This window comes from Bombina bombina, chromosome 4 (assembly GCF_027579735.1).
Source record: "Bombina bombina isolate aBomBom1 chromosome 4, aBomBom1.pri, whole genome shotgun sequence".
NCBI classification, from domain to species: domain Eukaryota; kingdom Metazoa; phylum Chordata; class Amphibia; order Anura; family Bombinatoridae; genus Bombina; species Bombina bombina.
This window is the reverse complement of record NC_069502.1, coordinates 698,586,907-698,613,375: the sequence shown is the minus strand read 5'-3', so window position 1 is coordinate 698,613,375 and position 26,469 is coordinate 698,586,907.

Sequence of the window (26,469 nt, the reverse complement as noted above, 5' to 3'; positions counted from 1 at the left end):
TACATATTTCCTGTATTCTCTGTTTGTTTCTTAATAAATATCCCGAAAAATAAATATGAATGATCATTAAAACTTTATATGTATTTACCAAAAAAAATCATATATATATAATATATATTTTGCAGGTAAAGTCAGATATTGGGTAATTCTAGGATTACCCGGGTAAAACTGACATTACCCAGCGGCTCTGGTTAAAGCTCGATGTAAGATCATACAACGGGCTTTAGACGGGTAATCCTAGGGTAATTTTAGGATTACACAAATGCTTTTGCATAAAGCTAAACACAGCACTATATTCATCCTTTGAAGACAATAGTTTTTGCAAATCACTGCATCAAACATATATACGATGTGCTGTAATTCCCCATCTTCACTATTTTTTTAGCATCCGCCTGTGGGGGATCAAGGGAGGCAAAGCCCACCTTGTAAACCCCATTCCCCAAGGTTCACTTGGGGTGGATGCCAGAGGATCGGCGTGGTACCCCCCTTGAAACCCCAGATAGAGGCAAAAAAATAGTGTTGATGGGCTTTATCCAGAAGCGTTTGGGTAATCCTAGGATCTTGCTTTACCCACAGTCACTTGTTTAGAAACATAGAAACATAGATATTGACAGCAGATAAGACCCATAGGCTCAGCAAGTCTGCCCGATATTACCTAACAGTATAAACTTATCTAGTTGGTAGGATAGCTTTATGCTTGTCCCATGCATTTTTAAAGTCCCATACAGTGTTTGTCATTACTACCTCTTGAGGAAGTTTATTCCATAAATCAATCACTCTTTCTGTAAAGAAGTGCTTTCTTACTCCTGAATCTACTACCCTTCAGCTTTGAATTTTCCATTTTATGTAAAATACTCATAGCCTCAGTTTTACTAAGCTTTTTAACGTACTTGAAATTTGATATCATATCACCTCTTTCCCTTCTCTCCTCTAAGCTATACATATATAGGTCATTGAGCCTATCCTGGTAATTTTTATTTTTTAGACCATGTACAATTTTGGTAGCACTCCTTTGCACATATTCAAGTTTATTAATATCCTTCTGAAGATATGGCCTCCAGAATTGTACACAATACTCAAGATGAGACCTAACTAATGATCTATAAAGTGGCATATGAACCTTATTATTTCTGCTCCAAATACCTCTACCAACACATCCAGGCATTCTGCTAGCCTTACTCGCTGCATTACTACATTGTTTACTAAGTTTTAAATAATCTGAAATAATAATTCCCAAGTCCTGTTCCTCATCTGTAACAATCAGTAAAGTGTCATTGAGTCTGTAATTAACATTTGGATTTTTCTTCCCTAAATGCATTATTTTACATTTTGCTGTGTTAAACTTTAGATCCCAGTCGCTTGTCCAATCCTCCAATTGTTATATATCACTTCTCATTTTGTCTACCCCCCGGAACATCCACTCTGTTACAAATTTTTGTATCATCTGCAAACATACATACTTTCCCCTGTAGCCCTTTGCTGATATCACAGATAAATATGTTAAACAAAAAAGGCACCAGAACTGACCCCTGAGGAACACCACTAGTAACAGCCCCCTCTGCTGAATGAACTCCGTTTACTAAGACAATTTGTTTTCTGTCCTTAAGCCAGCATTCCACCCAGTTCACAATTTTTGAGTCTAGACCAAGGAGATACAGTTTGTGAATTAGTTTATTGTGTGGGATGTTGTCAAATGCTTTGCAGAAATCTAGATATGCTACATAAACTGCTCTACCCTTGTCTAATACCTTTGTTACATAATCAAAGAAGTCAATTAGATTAGTCTGACATGATCTCCCTGAAGTAAAACCATGCTGATTTTGGTCCTCTAAATTGTTTGTCTTTATGTAAGTTATAATTATTTCTTTTAAAAGGCTTTCCATTAATTTCCCTAATACTGAAGTTAAACTAACTGGCCTGTAGTTACCAGATTCTTCCCTACTGCCCTTTTTATGAAGAGGTATTACATTTGCTATTCTCCAATCATCTGGGACAGCTCCTGTTAATAGTGACTGATTAAACAGATCAGTTAATGGGGCAGTTAGCACTGATCGAAGTTCTTTTAAAACCTTTGGATGAATATGATCAAGACCCACTTTTTAACATTTATTTTTGATAATGCTAACAAAACCTCATCTTCTGTAAAAAGATTAGTGTTAAGCTTGTTTCTATTTTTCATAGCATCCCTTAATGTAGACATTCTATCTTCACAATCTTTTGCGAAAAGAGAACAGAAGTAATCATTGACACATTCTGCAATTTGCTTATCTCCTTCTATTGTTCTACCATCAACTGATTTCAATTTTACTATTCCTACCTTTCTTCTTTCACTGTTATATCTAAATAATGTTTTGTCCCCATGTTTTACTGACTTGCTATCTTCTCTTCTGCACAAGCTTTAACCTCCCAAATTAACTGCTTAGTCTTTTTTTGTTGGAGTCTCCATATTTTTTATATCATCATCTGATTGAGTGTGTGTCTGTAATTTTTATGAGCTATCTTTTTTGTTTTTACAGCATTTGCTACTTCTTTGGAAAACCAAATTGGTTCCCGCTTTCTTTTGCTTTTACAGACATGTCTAATACAGTGTGCGGTTGCATCTAAAATGGCACCCTTCACAAATTCCCACTGTTCTTGAACCCCTGTAATATGAGTTTTCCCTTTAAAATAGTTTTTTAGGTATTCTCCCATTAATGAAATATCTGCCTTCCTAAAGTCTAAAACTTTTGTTTTAGTCTGGGTGGACAGTTTCTGCACATGAATACTAAACCAAACAGATTGATGATCACTGGATCCTAAGTTCTCGCCTACAGACTCAAACTGTATCAAATTACATCTAAATTACATCTAATATAGCTTCATTATGAGTTGGTTCCTTAACTAATTGCTCAAGTGATCCCCCTAGCAGAGATTCAAGAATATACCTGCTTCTAGTTGATCTAGCAAAAGGAATCTTCCAGTCTATTTCTGACAAATTAAAGCCTCTCATTACTATAACCTTACCCTTCATGGCTATTTTTGTTATTTCTTCTAATAACAGATTGTCCAGTTGTTCATCCTGCAATGGAGGCCTATATACAACCCCTATTCTAAACACATTTTTATCTACAATTTCCAAAGTCACCCAAATACTTTCCACCTCATCATTTGTTCCTACAATTTCAGTAACCTTTATATTTTCATTTACATACAGAGCAACTCCTCCACCTTTCCTTCCTACTCAGTTCTTTTTAAATAACCTGTATCCAGGTATGACTATGTCCCAGTCATGCAAATCAACCATGTTTCTGTTATAGCTACTAAATCCAAGTTGTCCCTAGTCATTATTGAAATGAGTTCAGGTAATTTATTTCCTAAGCTGCAAGCATTTGTGATGATGGCACAAAGAATTTTTCTACTAGAATCTCTAGAATTGTTACTTGGACTAACAGTATTGGCATGCTGTGGGGGTCAGGTGGATATATTAATGCTACCCCCCTTTATTAGTTTAAATGATTTCTAATAAATCATTTGAACTCCTCTCCCAGATACTCTGATCCTTTAACATCCATATGCAAGCCAGTTATCAGATTGTGTATATATGTCTTACACTTTTTTTTTAAATGCATTTATGTTGTGTTTGGTGACACTTTTAATTTATCCCTAACTCTTATGCGAGGACTTCAGTCATGTTAACCCAACAAGCAAAAATTCAGTTTGTGCTTGTGTGGTCGCGTTTACTTTCAATTTGTAATATGAGTGCAAGTGAAATATTGCGAGTACTTATGTTAGAGCGCCTCTAGCTCTCAGTTGGCTGTGTCACTGACCTGTCTATTGACAGTGACCTAACCAGCAGTATGACTTTAATTCAAGTATCCAGTGAATCCACTGGCCAAGTGCCTGCAGCAGGTACAGGTTTTTCTAAATGGATGTTTATCCATCTATTGTAAAATTAGACATGGCTGTAATATGTTCCTTAAAATGAAACATTACACAAATACACACAGTAAATATTGTTTTTAGTGGTGTAATTGGCCTAGCCAAAAGTGTACCCTAGCAGTGATCTTGACTGACCAAGTGTCCACACTATAACAGACCCACACCTGCCCCAAGTGTGCATTTGGAGTTACCTGTGCCACTTCTGCCTCAACTGCCAGTGGTAAATTTTGCATCAACTGCCAGCAGTGCCACAAGAAAATACCCTCTCTTATTTAGTGGTGTTCTTGATTCTGAGAATATGCTGATTATGGATGAAATAGATAGTTAAAGAGATGGTGCAAGAGAGGAAGAGTTTGAAAAATCTCTGTTCCCACTATATTATATTGCAGACGATGGTCCTGCCACCCAGGAAACAAGACAACTGCCACTAGGACCAAGGACCAAGACTGCCTTCTGCTGGCACAATTTATAGCTAGGTGAGAGTGCATAATTGGCACTCCATATTTGCTATTCTAGCCACTTATGGGGTTGCTGTTGCTCCAGCTTATGGAGCTGTAGTCTGTAATACCATGTGTCCTGCCACTGGTGCCTGGATCCACACAAACATATACACACACATATGCACTCTCACACACACACATATGCATACACATATGCACTCACACACACACAAATATGCATACACATATGCACTCACACACACACACATATGCATACACAAATGCACTCACTCACACACAAACAAACATATATGCACACATATGCACTCACACACACACAAACATATATGCAAACATATGCACTCTCACACACACACACACACACACACACACACAAATATGCATACACATATGCACACACACATATGTGTGTATCTAGTAATCTAAGAAATACTGTTTACAATTCTCATATAATGGCATGATATAAATGTCCTTTATTGTCATGATATAATTCCTTCCACTGGTGAGGCTATCCCTTGTTTTATGGATTATGGAATTCTTAATGGTGCGCAAATTGCCCCTTGCACTATCACCTATCTGCTCCCAAAGACAGATATCTAATGGAAAGATACAATAAATATATAAATTGGTGAGAGTGCGCTAGCAGCAGCAGGGGATGTGTCACTGGAATAGGCAAATATATAAAATCAATAAAGCAAATAAGTGATAAAATACAAACACATTTATATCAATAAACACATAGGTAAAATCCTGAATTGGTTCGATTGTGCTAAACAGCAGCAGGGAATGTGTCACTGATATAGGCAAATGTTGTTTGAATATCTTATGAAATCAATAAAGCAAATTTGTTATAAAATACAAACACATTTATTTCAATAAATAAACACATAGGTAAAATCCTGAATTGGTTCGATTGTGCTAAACAGCAGCAGGGAATGTGTCACTGATATAGGCAAATGTTGTTTGAATATCTTATGAAATCAATAAAGCAAATTTGTTATAAAATACAAACACATTTATTTCAATAAATAAACACATAGGTAAAATACTGAATTGGTTCGATTGTGCTAAACAGCAGCAGGGAGAATCTTGAGAAAGCCACAGCAAGTGGTGAAACGCGTCGATGGTCCTACTGCCTACAGGAATCTAACTTTGCCCAACAAAAGGAATACATAGTGACCAAGGATTGCAAAGGATTACATTGGCACTATTTTTCTTCATCCAAAACTACAGATACTCTCTGCGCAGAGTGGAAGCCGGATCTACTTTCAGAAAAAAATTGGTGTGTGACATCAAACGACTATCAGCGAGGCTGCAGCGTTACCTATGCCAGAAGGTGAGTGGAGGAGACATACCCACGAAGAGACCAAAAGGCATGCAGAGGTAAAGTAGCCGATATTGCCAATTATACACACGATCCAACTACGAACTATTACATCAAAATGAAACTGGGCACTTTATAAACTACAGAACTAAGAAATTATACAGGCACAAGGAACGTATATTTAAAGGAAAATACAATTGGGACTAGTCGTTTATTGAAACGATTCATATATATATATATACACATATTTTTTACTTTTCTTCTAAAAGTGTGACTTTACTTTGTTTTGTGTGCAAACAGTCAAACCTTTTGTACCAAAATAATAAGGTGGATTGGTGATATATCAGCTATTCAGCTACTACCGCAACATAAAGAGTGGTGCACCACTATATTTCTAAACTTGCAAACAAGTTGTATATGTAAATCCCCAATTTTCTTTTAACTCTATGCAATAGCATTTTTAAATTATTGAAATACTTGCCTTTACTCTTTAAATTCTGAAATATTTAAGACCGGTCATAAAATTAGGATTTTACCTATGTGTTTATTGAAATAAATGTGTTTGTATTTTATAACAAATTTGCTTTATTGATTTCATAATATATTCAAACAACATTTGCCTATATCAGTGACACATTCCCTGCTACTGTTTAGCACAATCGAACCAATTCAGGATTTTACCTATGTGTTTATTGATATAAATGTGTTTGTATTTTATCACTTATTTGCTTTATTGATTTTATATATTTGCCTATACCAGTGACACATCCCCTGCTGCTGCTGCTAGCGCACTCTCACCAATTTATATATTTCTTGTATCCCTTGGTTTATCTACTACCACCACATGGATAAATGAATATCTGAGAAAAAAAAACCCAATATAAACATGCATAAAACAGGAAGGAGAGAAACTATTTAAATAAATATTTCCTATCTGTTATTAATCTGGTTTCAAACGTGAAATTAATGGGATAGAATGTTATTTTTTTTTCTCAGGGGCTTCAAAATGAGAAATATATCAGTGAGGGATCAAACAGTTTAAATTACAAATCATGAACATGTTTTTATATTATAGGCAATAAAATGTTAGCTTTTATAGTGGATATGATAATCTACTTAAAGAATGCGCTTTTTACTATATATATATACATATATACATTTATATATATATATATATATATATATATATATACACATACAGTATATATATATATATATATATATATATATATATTTATATATTCAGCCATTTTGAGCACCCTGCCATGTTGTTTCAGCTTCTTACTTATGACAACATTTTAAAATTGAATAGAAATAAATAATACCCACGATTTTATAATGAGTCTCAGTCAAAAGTCTGTCATTTTTTCAATTATAGTAAATGAATGGCCAATGTATCTTAGGCATATCTATTCTAGCATCCATACAATTAATTCAGATACTGTATTTCATCCATGAGTACGGACAGATATTTTTAATGAACATTTTGTGAGCTCACATAAATTCATGTTTTCTGTCTTAAATTATCTATCGGTATTGATTCTTTAACTTCATTTTCTGAGAACAAGATTCAATTTAAAACCCAGCAAAGCACACCTTTATTTAAAGCTACTAGATTGTGTTCTATATTTTACAGACCCTTTGCATTTGATTTACAGCTTTTTCCATATTATTCCTTCCTTGATGTAAGAGTTTATATTAAGAAGCTATATAAAGGGTAGGCAGTATATGCTTGAAATGTTATTCTTAATATTATATCTTAAAATATTAAAACTGCTCCAAGTCACTAGGTAGACAATCCTGCATAACTTACACTTAAAATCCAAATCTAATAAGCAAAGGTAAAAAATATACATAAAACAAGGGCCTGGACTCCTACTAGTCTGAAGCAGGAAATTACATTAGATATGAGCTAGGTGTTTTTCTTAAAAATGTCAAAGCAATACCAATAAATGGGAAAAATTACCATTTAAATTAGGGGAAAAAATAAAAAAATTAAAGTGACATGAAACCCACATTTGTTCTTTAATGATTCAGATAGAGAATATAATTTTAAAAAGTGTCAGAGAATAGGTGTATATATATATATATATATATATATATATATATATATATATAATATTTAGAAGGGATCCCACACTCGCTATTAGCCTGCAACCTCTGGGGTGCACATTAAATATATAATATAAGTAAATCAAGAAAGGCACTCTCCGTATTAATCACCAAACTTTTTTACTCAGGTACCTTATTTACATACATACATATATGATATAGAGAAATAATTAATTTGTATGTGAAATTCTGGCTAATGTAAGTTGCATTAAATTCTGAAATCAAAATTTAACCCAAACCAGTTGCCAGTTGAATACATATAGGTTATCTGAAAAACACAATAAAAGAGAAGACAGTTGTCTCAAATGAAAGGAGATCACTTCTAAGGACCTTTTGATCACTGCCTGGGAATGTGTAATCAGATTTCCTATTAGATCACCTAACCCCCTGTGGGGAGGAAGACTAGAAGTCTAAAGCAATGGGCAGAATTTTCAGTTTTGATTCTAATTTGTAGAAATTAGCACAGGCTTATTGATAAACAGATGATTAATCACATGGCCTTTTTTAATGTTTTAAATCAAAGGTATTCTATAGCTATAGTTAAATTGTAGCTGTGATTTAAAGGTGTAATATATAGTTATAATTTACATTTTAGAGACCTGTGTAGTCCATAAATAATTATATGAGTGCTAAGTAAATTTATTATTTAGAGGAAAGGGTTTAGTATTTTAAGGTTCATAGTTTAAACTGAAGGTACTGTGATACATTATAACAATTGCATTTATTATTGTGGTTAAATCTCTGGTTGTTGTCAATTAAGCATTGTAAATTAGTAATCCACATTTTGGCATTGGACTAGTGTTGTTGGCTAATTATGAATCGTTCTTGTAAAGCCTACTGATAATATTTGATGTTTTATTCATTTTGAGTTAAGGTTAATTTATAGAAACATTGTGCCCATAATATTGAGGTACCTGGCGATTAATTTGAATATTGATTAATCTAAATATTTTATAGCCTGCTTGATATAGGATATTGTAACAACTAGACCTATATATTTGGTCATAATCAATTCACTATTTTCTGCATAAATATAATCAATGTGTTTACAGAGATTAACTGGTTAGAATTTGGGAATTAATATTATTTGAGATTAAATATTAATATTTATAATAATTGTATTGTCATGATTTCTAGATATCTCAATAGCATTTTGGAATACACTACAGAGATTATATAACGTTTCACTGGAGTGTGTTGACAAATTCTACTATATTCATTGGAGTTATTGCTGACAATAATTTTATACTGCTATTAATTATTAATATTCATAATTACAATATGTAACATTTTGGTGGCAATTGCTGCTGCTAAATATACCAACATTACTGGAGGACACTCCTGAGACGTATCAACAAAAGTTTCCTATTTACTTATCAAATTTGCTTTGTTCTCTGGAGCACTACATGACAGGAAATAGTGCTGCCATCTAGTGCTCTTGCTAATATATAACATTGTTGCAAAACTGATGCCATATAGTATTGAACACATGTGCATACTCTTGAACTTATATTCCTGCTTTTCAACAAAGGATTACAAGAAAATAAAGAAAATTTGATAATAATAGTAAATTGAAAAGTTGTTTAAAATTCTATGTTCTATCTGAATCATGAAGGAATTTTTTCGGTTTTTATGTCCCTTTAATTAGAAAATTATACAGCAGAAAATATAGTTAAAAAAACTATAAAGAAAAGCAAAGCTAAATTAAAGCAGCTAATTTATGCAATACTAATAATGACTGCTTAGTACAGTTGTATGTCTGCCTGAATGCAGGGTATGTCTACTTAGCTAATAATATGAATTTCTTATATTTGGCAATCAATGTTTTCATATCATTTAGAAAAATGTAACATGATTAAACTTCCAAACACTTCATTGCAAACATTTAGATGATTAAATTTAAAGTTGTAAAAGTTGCATAGTTCCTGTGAAAAATGGATACTTGGGGCGCAATCCGATATACAGCATAGTTTTCGGCGCAAGTGAGGGAACCCACGCCGCCCGTAGTTTCATCTCGCACATCGGGGTATTACATATACCCCGCCGGCAGTTGCTAAAGTGCCGTAAGTCGAATAAACTAGCGATGTCCAGAAATGAGCGTAACTAAATATTTCTGTAGTTGCCAGTGACTTACGGCACTTTAGAAACTGCCTGCGCCTAAAAAAACGAACTAAAATATTAAATCTCCCGTAACTGTCTAACACGCCTCCCAAAAATAAGCCTGACACGTATACCCCTATATCCGCAATCCCCCCTCTCACTCCTAATAATAAATGTATTAACCCCTACACCGACAACCCCCCACAACGCAATAAGCCTAATTATTAACCCCTAAACCGCCATAGCCCACACCGCAATAAACCTATCCTAGTATTAACCCCTAAACCGCCGCTTCCGGAGCCCACCGCCACGTACATTATATGTATTAACCCCTAAACCGCCACTCCTGGACCCGGCCGCACCTAAGTCTAACCCTAACACCCTAGCACCTAAGTCTAACCCTAACACCCCCCTAACTTAATTATTATTTAAATAAATATAAATAATAAAACTATTATTATCTAAATTATTCCTATTTAAAACTAAATACTTACCTATAAAATAAACCCTAAGATAGCTACAATATAATTAATAATTACATTGTAGCTATTTTAGGGTTTATATTTATTTTACAGACAACTTTGTTTTTATTTTAACTAAGTACAATAGCTATTAAATAGTTAATAACTATTTAATAGCTACCTAGTTAAAATAATTACAAAATTACCTGTAAAATAAATCCTTACCAAAGTTACAAATACACCTAACATTACACTATCAATAAATTAATTAAATAAATTAACTACAATTATCTAAAATAAAATACAATTAAAAAAACTAAACTATAGTAAAAAAATAAAAAATAAACACTAAATTACAAAAAATAAAAAAATTACAAGAAGTTTAAATTAATTACACCTAATCTAAGCCCCCTAATAAAATAAAAAAGCCCCCGAAAATAATAAAATGCCCTACCCTAAACTAAATTACAAATAGCCCTTAAAAGGGCCTTTTGCGGGGCATTGCCCCAAAGTAATCAGCTCTTTTACCTGTAAAAAAAGAACAATCCCCCCTAACATTACAACCCACCACCCACACACCCCTACTCTAAAACCCACCCGATCCCCCCTTAAAAAAACCTAACACTACCTCATTGAAGATCACCCTACCTTGAGCTGTCTTCACCCAGCCGGGCCGAAGTCTTCATCCGATGGGCCAGAAGAGGACATCTAGACCGGCAGAAGTCTTCATCCTATCCGGGCAGAAGAGGACATCCGGACCGGCAGACGTCTTCATCCAAGTGGCATCTTCTATCTTCATCCATCTTGAAGACCTCTGGCGCGGAACATCCTTCAAGGCCGACGACTAACGACGAATTAATATTCCTTTAAATGATGTCATGACATCATTTAAAGGAATATTAATTCGTCGTTAGTCGTCGGCCTAGAAGGATGTTCCGCGCGAGGGGTCCGGGAGTGGCGGTTTAGGGGTTAAACACTTTATTAGGTATTGCAGTGGGGGATTGCGGTTGACAGGTAAATAGACATTGCGCATGCGTTAAGTGTTAGGTTTTATTTTGCAAGCATTTTAGGGAGTTACGGTGTCCCATACTCAGCGCAAGGCCTGCTACGGCTGCATTTTATGGCGAGGTGAAAATGGAGTAAGATTTCTCCATTTTCGCCATGTAAGGCCTTGCGCTGGATATTGGATACCGATTTACGACGCGGTCCCATGTTAGCCTATGGGAGTAAAAATTGCGGGAGACGGGTGAAATATACGGGCATAAGTTGTATGCTACGCTGTATATGTGATACCAAACCCATGCAAAAACTGGCGTCGCCGGCTTTTGCGGCCGACACTGCATATCGGATGGGGCCCTTGATTGGAATACCAGTATCGAACTGTCCCCATTCAGGATATAACAGGAGCTTTCATAGCATAAATGCATTTGAAATATATAAGAAAAATTGGTTATTTAGGGATTTAATTATTTTTAATTATTGGAATGGGCTCAAGTTCAAAACCCCCAAGAAAAGCCAAGTAATGCATTTCAAATAGAATTTCTAATTGGGGTGAATGGTACCAGAGATCCCCTAATTAAGAAGATTTCCCAGTTTTCCATGCTTCAGTTAAACCAGTATATGTGCTTTTCATGTAATCATAACATCTATACTATAATTGCGTTTGGCAGTTGCGCACACATCCTCAATGGAATGTTGGCAGCGCGAGGCAGCCAACAGAATGTATATATAACAAAACAAAAAAAAACTCCCACACGAAGTATTAACACATACACCGCAAACCCTCACATCACAAAATAATAAAGTAATTAACCCCTTAATCCCTTAACTGTCAACCACCCACATCGCAATAAACCTAATTACCCTATTAACCCCTAAACCGCAAAACCCCCACATTGCAATAAACCTATTTACCCTATTAACCCCTAAACTGCAAAACCTCCACATCGCTATAAACCTAATTAACCTATTAACCCCTCAAACCGCCAAAACCCACAACGCAAATAACTAATTAAATTACTAAGCCACTGAACTTAACACCCCCTAAATTAACACAAATTACCTTAACTAAAAAATACTAAAGTTACAAAAAATAAAAAGGTAAGATTACAAAAAATAAAAAAGGCTAACTTTACAGAACACAAAAAAACAAATTACCAAAGTTTACAAAATTAAGCCTAATCCCTATGAAAATAAAAAAGCCCCCCCAAAATAAAAACACCCCCAATCTAAGAATAAACTGACAGTAGCTCTTAAAAAGGCTTTTTGCAGGGCATTGCCCCAAGATAAACAGCTCTTTTGCAGAAGAAAAAAGTCTAAGTCGCCCTAACAGTAAACCTCCCAACCACAAAAACAACCAAAATAAAAGAACCTAACACTAAAAAACCTAAACTACCCATTGCCCTGAAAAGGTAATTTGTTTGGGCATTGCCCTTAAAAGGGCATTTAGCTCTTTTACAAAATGCCCACCCTAACCTAAATAAAAAAATATTTAAAAAAACAAATAAAAAAACCTAAGTCTAACCCCTAGGTTGGTACTCACCGTTCCTGAAGTCCGGCGGAGAAGGTCCTGTCCCATGCGGTGAAGTCTTCTTCCAAGAAGTGACCTCTTCTTTCTTCTTCCAGGAACAATCTGGCATGGAGCGAAGGGCAGAGCTGAAGATCAATGACCCGGAGCTGAAGACCGGCGTCCCTGGAACTGAAGACCAGTGATCCTGGAACTGAAGACCGGTGACCGCGGAGCCATGGAGCATGGAGGATCCTCTTCTTCCAATCGCTGCCGTACACTGAATAGTGAATTCAAGGTACGTGATTAAAGATGGCGTCCCTTGAATTCCTATTGGCTGATTTGATTCTTCAAATTCAAATCAGCCAATAGGATGAGAGCTACTGAAATTCTATTGGCTGTTCAAATCAGCCAATAGGATGAGAGCTACTGAAATTCTATTGGCTATTCAAATCAGCCAATAGAATTTCAGTAGCTCTCATCCTATTTGCTGATTGGAACAGCCAATAGGATTTGAGTAGCTCTCATCCTATTGGTTGATTTGAATTTGAAGAATCAAATCAGGAATTAAGGTAGGAAAAATTGATTGGACGATTGAACTTGAATCTGATTGGCTGATTTAATCAGCCAATCAGATTTTTCCTACCTTAATTCCGATTGGCTGATAGAATCCTATCAGCCAATCGGAATTCGAGGGACGCCATCTTGGATGACGTTATTTAAAGGAACCTTCATTCGGTGTTAGGACGTCGTTAGAAGAGGATGGATCCGCGCTGGCTGCTTCAAGATGGACCCGCTCCACTCCGGATGGAAGAAGATAGAAGATGCCGCCTGGATGAAAACTTCCGACCCTCTGGAGGACCTCTTCTGGCCGGATAGGATGAAGACTTCGGATCCTCTTCTGTACAGATTGGATGGTACCCGGCTGGGTGAAGACAAGGTAGGAAGATCTTCAGGGGCTTAGTGTTAGTTTTTTTAAGGGGGGTTTGGGTGGGTTAGATTAGGGGTATGTGGGTTGTGGGTTGTAATGTTGGTGGGGGGTATTGTATGTTTTTTTTACAGGCAAAAGAGCTGATTTCTTTGGGGCATGCCCTGCAAAAAGCCCTTTTAAGGGCTGGTAAGGTAATAGAGCTGTTAACTTTTTATTTTAGATTAGGGTAGGGCATTTTTTTTATTTTGGGGGGCTTTGTTATTTTTTAGGGGGCTTAGAGTAGGTGTAATTAGTTTAATATTCTTGTAATCTTTTTTATTTTCTGTAATTTAGTGTTTGTTTGTTTTTTGTAATTTAGTTTAGTTGATTTAATTGTAGGTAATTGTAGGTAGTTTATTTAATTAATTTATTGATAGTGTAGTGTTAGGTTTAATTGTAATTTAGGTTAGGATTTATTTTACAGGTAATTTTGTAATTATCTTAACTAGGTAGCTATTAAATAGTAAATAACTATTTAATAGCTATTGTACCTGGTTAAAATAAATACAAAGTTGCCTGTAAAATAAATATAAATCCTAAAATAGCTACAATGTAATTATTAGTTATATTGTAGCTATATTAGGGTTTATTTTACAGGTAAGTATTTAGCCTTTAATAGGATTAATTTTTTAATAAGATTTAATTTATTGCGTTAGAATTAAATTATATTTAACTTAGGGGGGTGTTCGGGTTAGACAGCTTTAGGGGTTAATAAATTTATTAGAGTAGCGGCGAGGTCCGGTCGGCAGATTAGGGGTTAATACTTGAAGTTAGGTGTCGCAGATGTTAGGGAGGGCAGATTAGGTAGGGGTTAATAAAATTTATTATAGGGTTTGCGAGGCGGGAGTGAGGCGGTTTAGGGGTTAATACATTTATTATAGTGGCAGCGAGGTCCGGTCGGCAGATTAGGGGTTAATAAGTGTAGGTAAGGTAGAGGCGACATTGGGGGGGGCAGATTAGGGGTTAATAAATATAATATAGGGGTCGGCGGTGTTAGGGTCACATAGGTATAATGTAGGTTGCGGCGGTGTCCGGAGCGGCAGATTAGGGGTTAATAATAATATGCAGGGGTTAGCAATAGCGGGGGCAGCAGATTAGGGGTTAATAAGTGTAAAGTTAGGGGTGTTTAGACTCGGGGTTCATGTTAGAGTGTTAGGTGCAGACTTAGAAAGTGTTTCCCCATAGGAAACAATGGGGCTGCGTTAGGAGCTGAACGCTGCTTTTTTGCAGGTGTTAGGTTTTTTTTTCAGCCCAAACTGCCCCATTGTTTCCTATGTGGGAATCGTGCACGAGCATGTTTTTCCAGCTTACCGCTACCGTAAGCAACGCTGGTATTGAGAGTTGAAGTGGCGGTAAATATGCCTTTACGCTCCCTTTTGGAGCCTAACGCAGCCCTTCAGAGAACTCTAAATACCAGCGTTATTTAAAAGGTGCCGGGGGGGAAAAAACACGCGTAGCTAACGCACCCCTTTGGCTGCAAAACTCTAAATCTAGGCCTAAATAAATGCAAGATATAATGATGCATTCAAAGAAAGATTAGTCTGAGAATAACATGTAGACATATATATATATTTTTTTTAATAAAGGATTTTTGTTGAGACAAAGTAGAACGTAACAGGTTAGAACCAATAACAGCAGGTTCACATTACAATGCAAAACAATACTGATATACAGGACTCTTGTAAACATGTACAGTACAAGAAACATGAAGACTGTAGAGTAAGTTTTACATTCATTGCAACATATTTGGTTGGGGTTCTAAATGTGTGGGTCGGTGTCTCATTTTCTTTTTATGAGGTGGAGTGTAGTTAACCTTGGATAGCTATATCACTTATGTGTAAAACTCTGACACGATCCTTTATGGGACAGGTGTCAACTGCGAAAGTAATTTGGTTAGTAACTGCTATTGTGATATAGTCTAGATATGGCAACACCGCAGCTATTAGGAAGATAGTTGGAAATATTCAGCGGTCAAGAGCCGCTTAAGTTAAAAGGGGGTCAAGAACCCGGTTGGAGGAGCGAAGATGTATTGTACTAACCTTTAAAGGTTTAGATATAGTAAATTGAAGGAGAGCGGTTAGAAAGTCAGGAGTGCTCAAGGTGTTACCTGATTGTAAACTTAGGAGTGTAAGGGGGAGGTAAGGGGTACCAGAGGGGGAGGTATCCCCCAGAAGGGCATTGGTACGGTGTGAGGAAAAGGAAGTCTGGAGAATATGGTCAATTTGGAAAGTGTCTCGAGACTATGGGTGGGTCCAGCAGGAAAGGGTCTAACGCTCACATCCTCACCCCGACTCCAGGCTACCGCAGATCCCCTTACGCCAATTGCGTATCCTATCTTTTCAATGTGATCTGCCTAACGCCGGTATTTGGAGTCTTGGGAGAAGTGAGCGGTAGACCCTCTACCTGACAAGACTCCTACCGCCAAAAAAAGTCAGTAGTTAAGAGCTTTATGGGCTAACGCGTGAATATAAAGCTCTTAACTACTGTGCTACAAAGTACACTAACACCCATAAACTACCTATGTACCCCTAAACCGAGGCCCCCCCACATTGCCGCCACTATAATAAAAATGTTTAACCCCTAATCTGCCGACCGGATACCGCCACCACTTACATTATACCTATAAACCTCTAATCTGCTGCCCCTAACACCGCCGACCCCTATATTATATTTATTAACCCCTAATCTGCCCCCCAATGTCGCCCCTACCTTACCTCCACTTATTATCCCCTAATCTGCCGACCAGACTTCACTGCCACTATAATAAATGTATTAACCCCTAAACCGCCGCACTCCCGCCTCACAAACACTATAATAAATGTTATTAACCCCTAATCTGCCCTCCCTAACATCGCCACCACCTACCAACAATTATTAACCCCCAATCTCCCGCCCGCACCGTGGCTGCTACTATAATAAAGTTATTAACCCCTAAACCTAACTCTAACCCTAACCCTAACACCCCCCTAACATAAATATAATTTAAATGAAACAAAATAATATTCCTAAAGTTAACTAAATTAATCCTATTTAAAACTAAATACTTACCTATCAAATAAACCCTAACATAGCTACAATATAACTAATAGTTACATTGTAGCTATTTTAGGATTTATATTTATTTTACAGGCAACTTTGTATTTATTTTAACTAGATACAATAGTTATTAAATAGTTAATAACTATTTAATAGCTACCTAGTTAAAATAAGTACAAAATTACCTGTAAATTAAATCCTAACCTAAGTTACAAATACACCTAACACTACACTATCATTAAATTAATTAAATATATTACCTACAATTAGCTAAATTAAAATACAATAAAATAAACTATTCTATAATACAAAAAACAAACAAACACTAAAGTACAAAAAATAAAAAAGAATTACAAGAAGTTTAAACTAATTACACCTAATCTAAGCCCCCTAATAAAATAAAAATCCCCCCAAAATAAAAAAAATGCCCTACCCTATTCTAAACTACCAAAGTAATCAGCTCTATTACCAGCCCTTAAAAGGGCTTCTTGTGGGGCATTGCCCCAAAGTAATCAGCTCTTTTACCTGAAAATAAAAATACAATACCCCCCCCAACATTACAACCCACCACCCACATACCCCTACTCTAACCCACCCAAACCCCCCTTAAAAAAACCTAACCCCCTGAAGATCATCCTACCTTGAGTCGTCTTCACCCAGCCGAGCTGAATTCTTCATCCAAGGTGCGCAGAGGAGGTCCTTCATCCGGTAGAGGTCCCGACGAATGAAGGTTCCTTTAAGGGACGTCATCCAAGATGGCGTCCCTTCAATTCCGATTGGCTGATAGAATTCTATCAGCCAATCGGAATTAAGGTAGAAAAAATCTGATTGGCTGATACAATCAGCCAATCAGATTGAAGTTCAATCTGATTGGCTGATCCAATCAGCCAATTGTATTGAACTCGCATTCTATTGGCTGTTCCGATCAGCCAATAGAATGTGAGTTCAATACGATTGGCTGATTGGATCAGCCAATCGGATTGAACTTCAATCTGATTGGCTGATTGCATCAGCCAATCAGATTTTTTCTACCTTAATTCCGATTGACTGATAGAATTCTATCAGCCAATCGGAATTGAAGGGACGCCATCTTGGATGACGTCCCTTATAGGAACCTTCATTCGTCATGAAGTCGTCGGTTGAAGAGGATGGCTCTGCGTCGGCTCCTTTGAAGATGGCTCTGCTCTGGATGGATGAAGATTGAAGACGCCGCCTGGATGAACACTTCTACCGGATGGAGGACCTCTTCTTGCCCCTCTTGGATGAAGACTTCTACCGGATGAAGGACCTCTTCTGCGCACCTTGGATGAAGAATTCGGCTTGGCTGGGTGAAGACGACTCAAGGTAGGATGATCTTCAGGGGGTTAGCGATAGGTTTTTTTAAGGGGGGGTTTGTGTGGGTTAGAGTAGGGGTATGTGGGTGGTGGGTTGTAATGTTGGGGGGGTATTGTATTTTTATTTTCAGGTAAAAAAGCTGATTACTTTGGGGCAATGCCCCGCAAAAAGCTCTTTTAAGGGCTGGTAATAGAGCTGATTACTTTGGTAGTTTAGAATAGGGTAGGGAATTTTTTTATTTTGGGGGGATTTTTTATTTTATTAGGGGGCTTAGATTAGGTGTAATTAGTTTAAACTTCTTTTAATTCTTTTTTATTTTTTGTAATTTAGTGTTTGTTTTTCTTTGTATTGTAGAATAGTTTATTTTATTGTATTTTAATTTAGCAAATTTAGGTAATTTATTTAATTAATTTATTGATAGTGTAGTGTTAGGTCTATTTGTAACTTAGGTTAGGATTTATTTTACAGGTAATTTTGTACTTATTTTAACTAGGTAGCTATTAAATAGTTATTAACTATTTAATAGCTATTGTACCTAGTTAAAATAAATACAAAGTTGCCTGTAAAATAAATATAAATCCTAAAATAGCTACAATGTAACTATTAGTTATATTGTAGCTATATTAGGGTTTATTTGATAGGTAAGTATTTAGTTTTAAATAGGATTAATTTAGTTAATTTTAGGAATATTATTTAGTTTCATTTAAATTATATTTATGTTAGGGGGGTGTTAGGGTTAGAGTTAGGTTTAGGGGTTAATAACTTTATTATAGTAGCTGCGACGGTGCGGGTGGGAGATTAGGGGTTAATAATTGTAGGTAGGTGGCGTCGATGTTAGGGAGGGCAGATTAGGGGTCAATAACATTTATTATAGTGTTTGCGAGGCAGGAGTGCGGCAGTTTAGGGGTTAATACATTTATTATAGTGGCGGCGAGGTCCAGTCGGCAGATTAGGGGTTAATAAGTGTAGGTAAGGTAGCGGCGACGTTGGGGGGCAGATTAGGGGGTAATTAATATAATATAGGGGTTGGCGGTGTTAGGGGCAGCAGATTAGGGGTTCATAGGGATAATGTAGGTTGCGGCAATGTCCGATTAGGGGTTAATAATAAAATGCAGGTGTCAGCGATAGCTGGGGCGGCAGATTAGGGGTTAATAAGTGTAAGGTTAGGGGTGTTTAGACTCAGTGTTCATGTTAGGGTGTTAGGTGCAGACTTAGAGAGTGTTTCCCCATAGGAAACAATGGGGCTGCGTTAGGAGCTGAACGTTGCTTTTTTGCAGGTGTTAGTTTTTTTTTCAGCCCAAACTGCCCCATTGTTTTCTATGGGGATATCGTGCATGAGCACGTTTTTCCAGCTCACCGCTACTGTAAGCAACGCTGGTTTTGAGGGTTGATGTGGAGCTAAATTAGGCTCATCGCTCCCTTTTCTGAGCCTAATGCAGCCCCTCAGACAACTCTAAATACCAGCGTTGTCTTAAGGGTGTGCTGGGAAAAGAGCAGCGTTAGCTACGCGGGTCTTTACTGACAAAACTCTAAATCTAGCCGATGGTGTGGGGCATAAACCCAAACCCACGGACTGGGGTGAACAGTATAGGAATTGTTTGTTAGAGGAATCAATGAGTGGAAGTAGAAAGTGCGTTGTATAAGATATAATTGGATCTGATTCTTAGTGCAGAGGAGACATTGAGGTTCATGCAAGGTGGGTTGAATAATCCCAATATGTCTCCAGGGGAGTCTGGGAGAAGAGCCAATTGAGGAAGGATAGGAGCGCATGTGAACTGCAGGATCTACCAGGGAAAGGGTGCATATCAGTGGTTTAAATTATTAAGGGAATTGGTAAGGAATGGAAGAACTTAGACTCTATCATTCCTGGTCCATGGGTCTAGTCCCTGAAGGTAAAATTAAGATATATTAAAGTACAACAACTAACATATCATGATCAGTATGCTAATGATCAAAGAAATAATTAACTTTCCTTAACTTCTTAGTAAAACAAATGAGTCCAGTGGTTTGGAGTGTTGACCTTTCACTTGGCTAACATCAGAACGATAAGCCTTAGGGGCTATCTCTAAATATAACCCAAGGGTGCAGTATAACTGTGTAAATTAGCGGGTATTTTATGGCAAAGGAGGTTCTCTAAGCCCCAAAATTAACAACATACAGAATGTAACAATAAATGACAAATACAAGAGAGCTGTCATAGGGTAAGATATGTACCGTGTGTGAGCTCAAAGTGTACCTGAATCAAGTTTTTCTCCCAGCAAGGTGAATCCTGAGGAGTCCTTGGCTGATGGAACTGTCAGGGGGTAAGTTATTTACCCGTATGTATGCTCATCTATGCCATGGTTGGAGTTCTCCATCTAGCAAGAGGAGGAGGATGTAAGGTCCTGCATAGGATTATGTGGTTGCGGCCAGTCCTTTCCGTTTGCCCTGTTGTATTTAGTGGTTTGTGGATCTCAGTAGACTTACGTTTGGGGTCTGTTGGCAAGGCTAGTCCCAACATTTGTAGGAGTTTCAGACCCTGCTCTGGAGATGAAACGACATAGGAGTGATCCTAATGTTGTAAAATAATCTTCACCGGGAATCCCCATCTAATTTCACATTATGTTGCCTAGCTAAGGGCTTGGGTAAAATGCTGGAAAGTTTACCTTTTGGCAAGAGTATGAGGAGATAAGTCTGGGACTATCTGAATATTGTGGTACGGATCCTTAAGAGATATGTTAGCAAAAGATGCTCTCAAAATTTTTTCTTTAGTCGTAAAATTGTGTAGCCTCAAGATGACATCCCTTGGAGAATCTGAAGCAGAATTATGTGGGCAAAGGGCTCTGTGGGCTCTGTCAATTAGGAGCTCTGGTGCTTGCAGAGAGCCAAGCAGTTCTTTAAATAGCCCATTAAGATATTCAGGGAGCTCCGCCAAGGAGACCTCTTTTGGGATTCCTCTGAGTCTGAGGTTGTTTTGGCGGGGCCTGTCTTCTAGATCCACCAGTTTAGTTTCCAGGTCAGAGATTTGCTCAGCTAGATTCTGAGAATAGGAAAGCAGATTGGTGTGATCTACTGAGAGGTCTTCATGTTTTCTTTCTAATGTTTCCGTTCATTCCCCTAATGAGGAGATGTCACGCTTGAGTTCACTGACTGATTGTTGAAGTTCCTGGCGGAGAGAGGAGTAGTGAGTGTCCATTTTATCGGATAGGGTTTTTATAGCATCCAGGAAAGTTGATTGTGACAATATGGAGCGATCTTTGCGTGTGTTGTCAGGTTTAGAGTTTCTGCTAAGAAAAGTGGTAGAGTCTCTAGAGTCGTCATCTGAGGCCAATTGATCAGAAGTGTTTTTACTATTAAAGTGATCGGTCAAGGTTCTTTTCAGGTTTTCCTGATGTTTTTGTTTTTTCTTCATGGCGTGAGCCATTTGTACAGATGGCCGACAACAGGTTTTAGAGGACTTTCCTGATAACAGGTGGGGCACTGAAAAAGTAGCAGGAGTAACTTCCTTATTGAAACTAGGGACTGAGGAGGTCCGTCCGGTACAGCTATCTTCTGGCCTTAGCCCTGCATTACTGTATGCTCCCGACCAGCTGTAATTTATGGAAGAGTTAGTAAGCCTTAGGCATACATCCTATGTGCTTAACAAGCCTTTGGAGCGACCAGGATACTTGACTGAATAAACTGGTGGAAAGCCCTCTGAGAATGACCTGCAGGTAATGAAGGGCTGCGGGAAAGGAAGGAGGGTGTCAAATGTACAGTACTGATGTGTTTTGCGTGTTATAGGTCAAACCCCTGAATGAGCCAGTAAAGCAGTGAGAAGTGGGATAATAAGAGAGGACGTAGGGGGAAAGAAGCTGGAGAGCCCCTTACAATTAGACTTGGCAAATATTGGGCCTATAGATCCCTTATCAGGGGGAATGGGGTTTCTTCAGATTTTAAATATGGTGTTTTTCCCAACTAGCCCTGTAGTTAGATGAGCTGTATGCTGTGGTATTTAGACTCTGTGGAATGGTGCTCAGGAAGTGTGCCGGTGGTGTTAGGAAGGTTAGTGGGCATACCAGTTTAGATGTCGCAGCTTTTAGGGTGGCTTGATAGAGCAGTATGTTAATTTTGTCACTTGTTAGTGTGTCCACATATGAAAGGGTGGATGTACTGCTGAGGGGCTGCCACGTGGTGAGGAGTATAGGGGGTAGGCCACAGTTGTGGTGATATTTAGGAGCTCTAGAATATGTGGTTTGGTACTTTAATTATTAGGAGAATAGCAGGACCAGATGCTAGAGTCGGTAAAGTCCTCCTTAGGAATAGGCAGGGGAAGGGTCCTTCCTCTAGATTGTCCCTATGTATGCTCTCAGGACACCCCCCACTGCTATGGGCCCAAGGAACGAGAACCCTGTCTGTGTGAGGTTAGATGTGGGAGTATGCCCAATTTGGTTTCCCAGCTAAGAGGGTATTTGGTAGGTGTAGCGGTGAGACTTAGATTATGGAGACCAGCAAAAGGATATCTTTTGTAGGTTGGTAGATAGTTAAAAGTCTTACCGGGCTGGACTGTTGCTGTCCTGTGTTCTTCAGTTGTACAGAGAAGTGAGGAGGCCGGCCAGAGAGCAGCAAGTCTGTATTGCGAGGGGTAGTGTTGGTCTGCCTTTGTTTAGAGGAGACGGAGATGTGTTCCTTCATGAGTGATGAGGTTAGGCTGCTCCTACTAGATGTGTGGTGCAGGTGAAAGATGGCGACCGTTCGTGCCATAGCACTGCACCTTCCCAGGTCAGGCCTCTATTATCTGGCATGGTCTGCTGCTGGGTCAAAGCTTGAGGCCAAGTGGGGACAATCAGTGGCCTGTGTTGTTCTCCAGTTTAGGTTCTCTCCTTATCGTGATCTGACCGGCATCCGGTCTAAGTTTGGGGGTTGTGGTATGTAGAGGGCGCGATCTGGATGGCCGTTTGGAGTAGGCGCTGATGTCTCAGTCGGTCTCCGCTTCCTCCACTAATAGAGTGTGCAGTGCTCTGGCACGAGTTGGTATCCAGGTGGGAGAGCAGGATTAGCTGATGGCCGGTCGTAACTCCGGGTGCTGGGCTCGAGGGTGGCAAGATAGAGGCCGCAGGCACTCGGGATAAATAGACGTATTTTTTAAAGTTTCATTAGATGTCTAAATAGTGACAAAAGTGTAAAGTTTTAGTGTCTATAAAACAATGCGAGCTGCCATGTTGTAACTTAGGTTACCTTATCTCTTGACAATTAGGTACAGTTATAAATAGGTCACTAGAGTATGCAGCCAATGGCTGTGTGGAACAGAACAGTGTTCTGCATTTCCATTTCTAACAGGAACTGAAAAGCTTACAATTTCAGAATGGAATTACAGGAATAGGGGACAAAATAAATAATGAAAGTATATTGCAGACTTCTTTTTATATATTTGATTAAACATTATATATTTTCATCTCAAAGTGTTTAATATCCCTCTAATGAACAGATTTTCCATTGGTTGTTGATCTTTTCTACTTTAATACCCTTAACCTATTGTAAGTGACGTGAATAAATACGATTTTTTTCCTTTATTAACCCCGCCCCCTCAAATTCCACTTTCAAACAATTGAACGTCTACACATCTTAAAGGGGCAGTGAATTGAAAACTAAACTTCCATACATATAAAGCATGCAATTTAAACAACAAGGAAATTTACTTCTGTTATCTAGTATGTTTTATTCTATTGGCATCCTTTGATGAAAAGCATCCATAGGTAGGCTCAGGAGCAGTAATACACTACTGATGATTGTTGGCTGCACACACATGCCTCTTGTCTTTGGCTCACCCCATATTGTTAGCTAGTTCCCAGTAATGTATTGCTGTTATTTCAACAAAAAAATACCAAAAGAATGAGGCAGATCTGAGAATAGAAGTCGAATGGAAGGTTGTTTAAAATTATATGCTCTATCTGAATCATGAACAAAAAATGTGCATTGCACATCCAGTAAATACTTTGGGACAGATTTATCATTCACTGAAGGAACAAGGTTTAAAGGTGGTGAACCTGTCTGCCAGAGATAACTAATTGCGGGCAGCATTTGCAGCTAATATTTATTGTGTAATGCAGCGCCCCCCCCCACTTTTGCAAGAAAAATGCTTGTCAAAAAAATGCTTGCCCCCCCACTTTTGCAAGAAAAATGCTTGTTGATCGGAACAGCCAATAGAATGCGAGCTCAATCTGATTGGCTGATTGGATCAGCCAATCCGATTGAACTTGAATCTGATTGGCTGATTCAATCAGCCAATCAGATTATTCCTACCTTAATTCCGATTGGCTGATAGAATCCTATCAGCCAATCGGAATTCAAGGGACGCCATCTTGGATGACGTCATTTAAAGGAACCGTCATTCGTCATCTAGTCATCGGGGAAGAAGGATGTTCCGCGCCGGAGGTGATGAAGATGGAGCCGCTCCTCGTCGGATGGATGAAGATAGAAGATGCCGCTTGGATGAAGATGTCTGCCGGTCCGGATGTCCTCTTCTGCCCAAATAGGATGAAGACTTCTGCCGCTCCGGATGTCCTCTTTTGGTCCATCGGTGCCCGGCTGGGTGAACACGGCTCAAGGTAGGGTGATTTTCAGGGGGGTAGTGTTAGGTTTATAGGTTTTTTTAAGGGGGGTTTGGGTTAGAGTAGGGGTATGTGGGTGGTGGGCTGTAATGTTGGGGGGGGTTGTATTTTTTTTTACAGGCAAAAGAGCTGATTGCTTTGGGGCATGCCCCGCAAAAAGCCCTTTTAAGGGCTGGTAAAAGAGCTGGTTACTTTTTAATTTAGAATAGGGTAGGGACCTTTATTATTTTGGGAGGATTTTTTATTTTATTAGGGGGCTTAGAGTAGGTGTAATTAGCCTAATATTCTTGTAATTTTTTTTATTTTTTGTAATTTAGTGTTTGTTTTTTTTTGTAATTAGTTTAGTTTATTTAATTGTAGGTAATTTATTTAATTAATTTAGTGATAGTGTAGTGTTAGGTTTAATTGTAACTTAGGTTAGGATTTATTTTACAGGTAATTTTGTAATTATTTTAACTAGGTAGCTATTAAATAGTAAATAACTATTTAATAGCTATTGTACCTAGTTAAAATAAATACAAAGTTGCATGTAAAACAAATATAAATCCTAAAATAGCTACAATATAATTATTCGTTATATTGTAGCTATGCTATATTAGGGTTTATTTTACAGGTAAGTATTTAGTTTTAAATAAGAATACTTTAGTTAATAAGATTTAATTTATTTCGTTAGATTAAAATTATATTTAACTTAGGGGGGTGTTAGGGTTAGGCTTAGACTTAGCTTTAGGGGTTAATACATTTATTAGAGTAGCGGCAAGGTCCGGTCGGCAGATTAGGGGTTAATAAGTGTAGGTAGGTAGCGGTGACGTAGGGGGGGCAGATTAGGGGTTAATAATTATTATGTAGGTGTTGGCGATGTTAGGGGCAGCAGATTAGGGGTTCATAGGGATAATGTAGGTGGTGGCGTGGTGCGGTCGGCAGATTAGAGGTTAAAATTTTTTATTATAGTGGCGGCGATGTGGGATGACCTCGGTTTAGGGGTACATAAGTAGTTTATGGGTGTTAGTGTACTTTATAGCACAGTCGTTAAGAGCTTTATAAACCGGCGTTAGCCCAGAAAGCTCTTAACTACTGACTTTTTTTTGCGGCTGGAGTCTTGTCAGTAGAGAGTCTACTGCTCACTTCAGCCAAGACTCTAAATACCGGCATTAGGAAGATCCAATTGAAAAGATAGGATACGCAATTGGCGTAAGGGGATCTGTGGTATGGAAAAGTCGCGGCTTGAAAGTGAGTGCTAGACCCTTTCCTGGCTGACTTTAAATACCAGCGGGCGTCCAAAAGCAGCGTTAGGACCCTTTAACGCTGCTTTTGACGGCTAACGCAGAACTCTAAATCTAGGCGTTTGTTTTTATATAAAGTATATAATATAAGGGCTTTAACCTTTTAACGCCATTATGCCGTTCTATTCCGTCATAATTACACTGGGCTTTAGAGCTGTTATGACGGAACAGACCGTCATAGCCAATGGTTGTCCTGAAGCCTACTGTGCTTCCTGTATTTGACCGCGGTCTGGAGGGCGTTCCTAGGGTTATAGGGACGCCCCCCAGACCCGATCCAATAATTGAAATCTCGCGATCGTGTGCACGACCGTGTGATTTCAATTTGTCTACATCGGAACAGTTGTTCCAATGTAGGCACTTTAACCCCGGCAGGAAAGGGACATTATTCACTAGA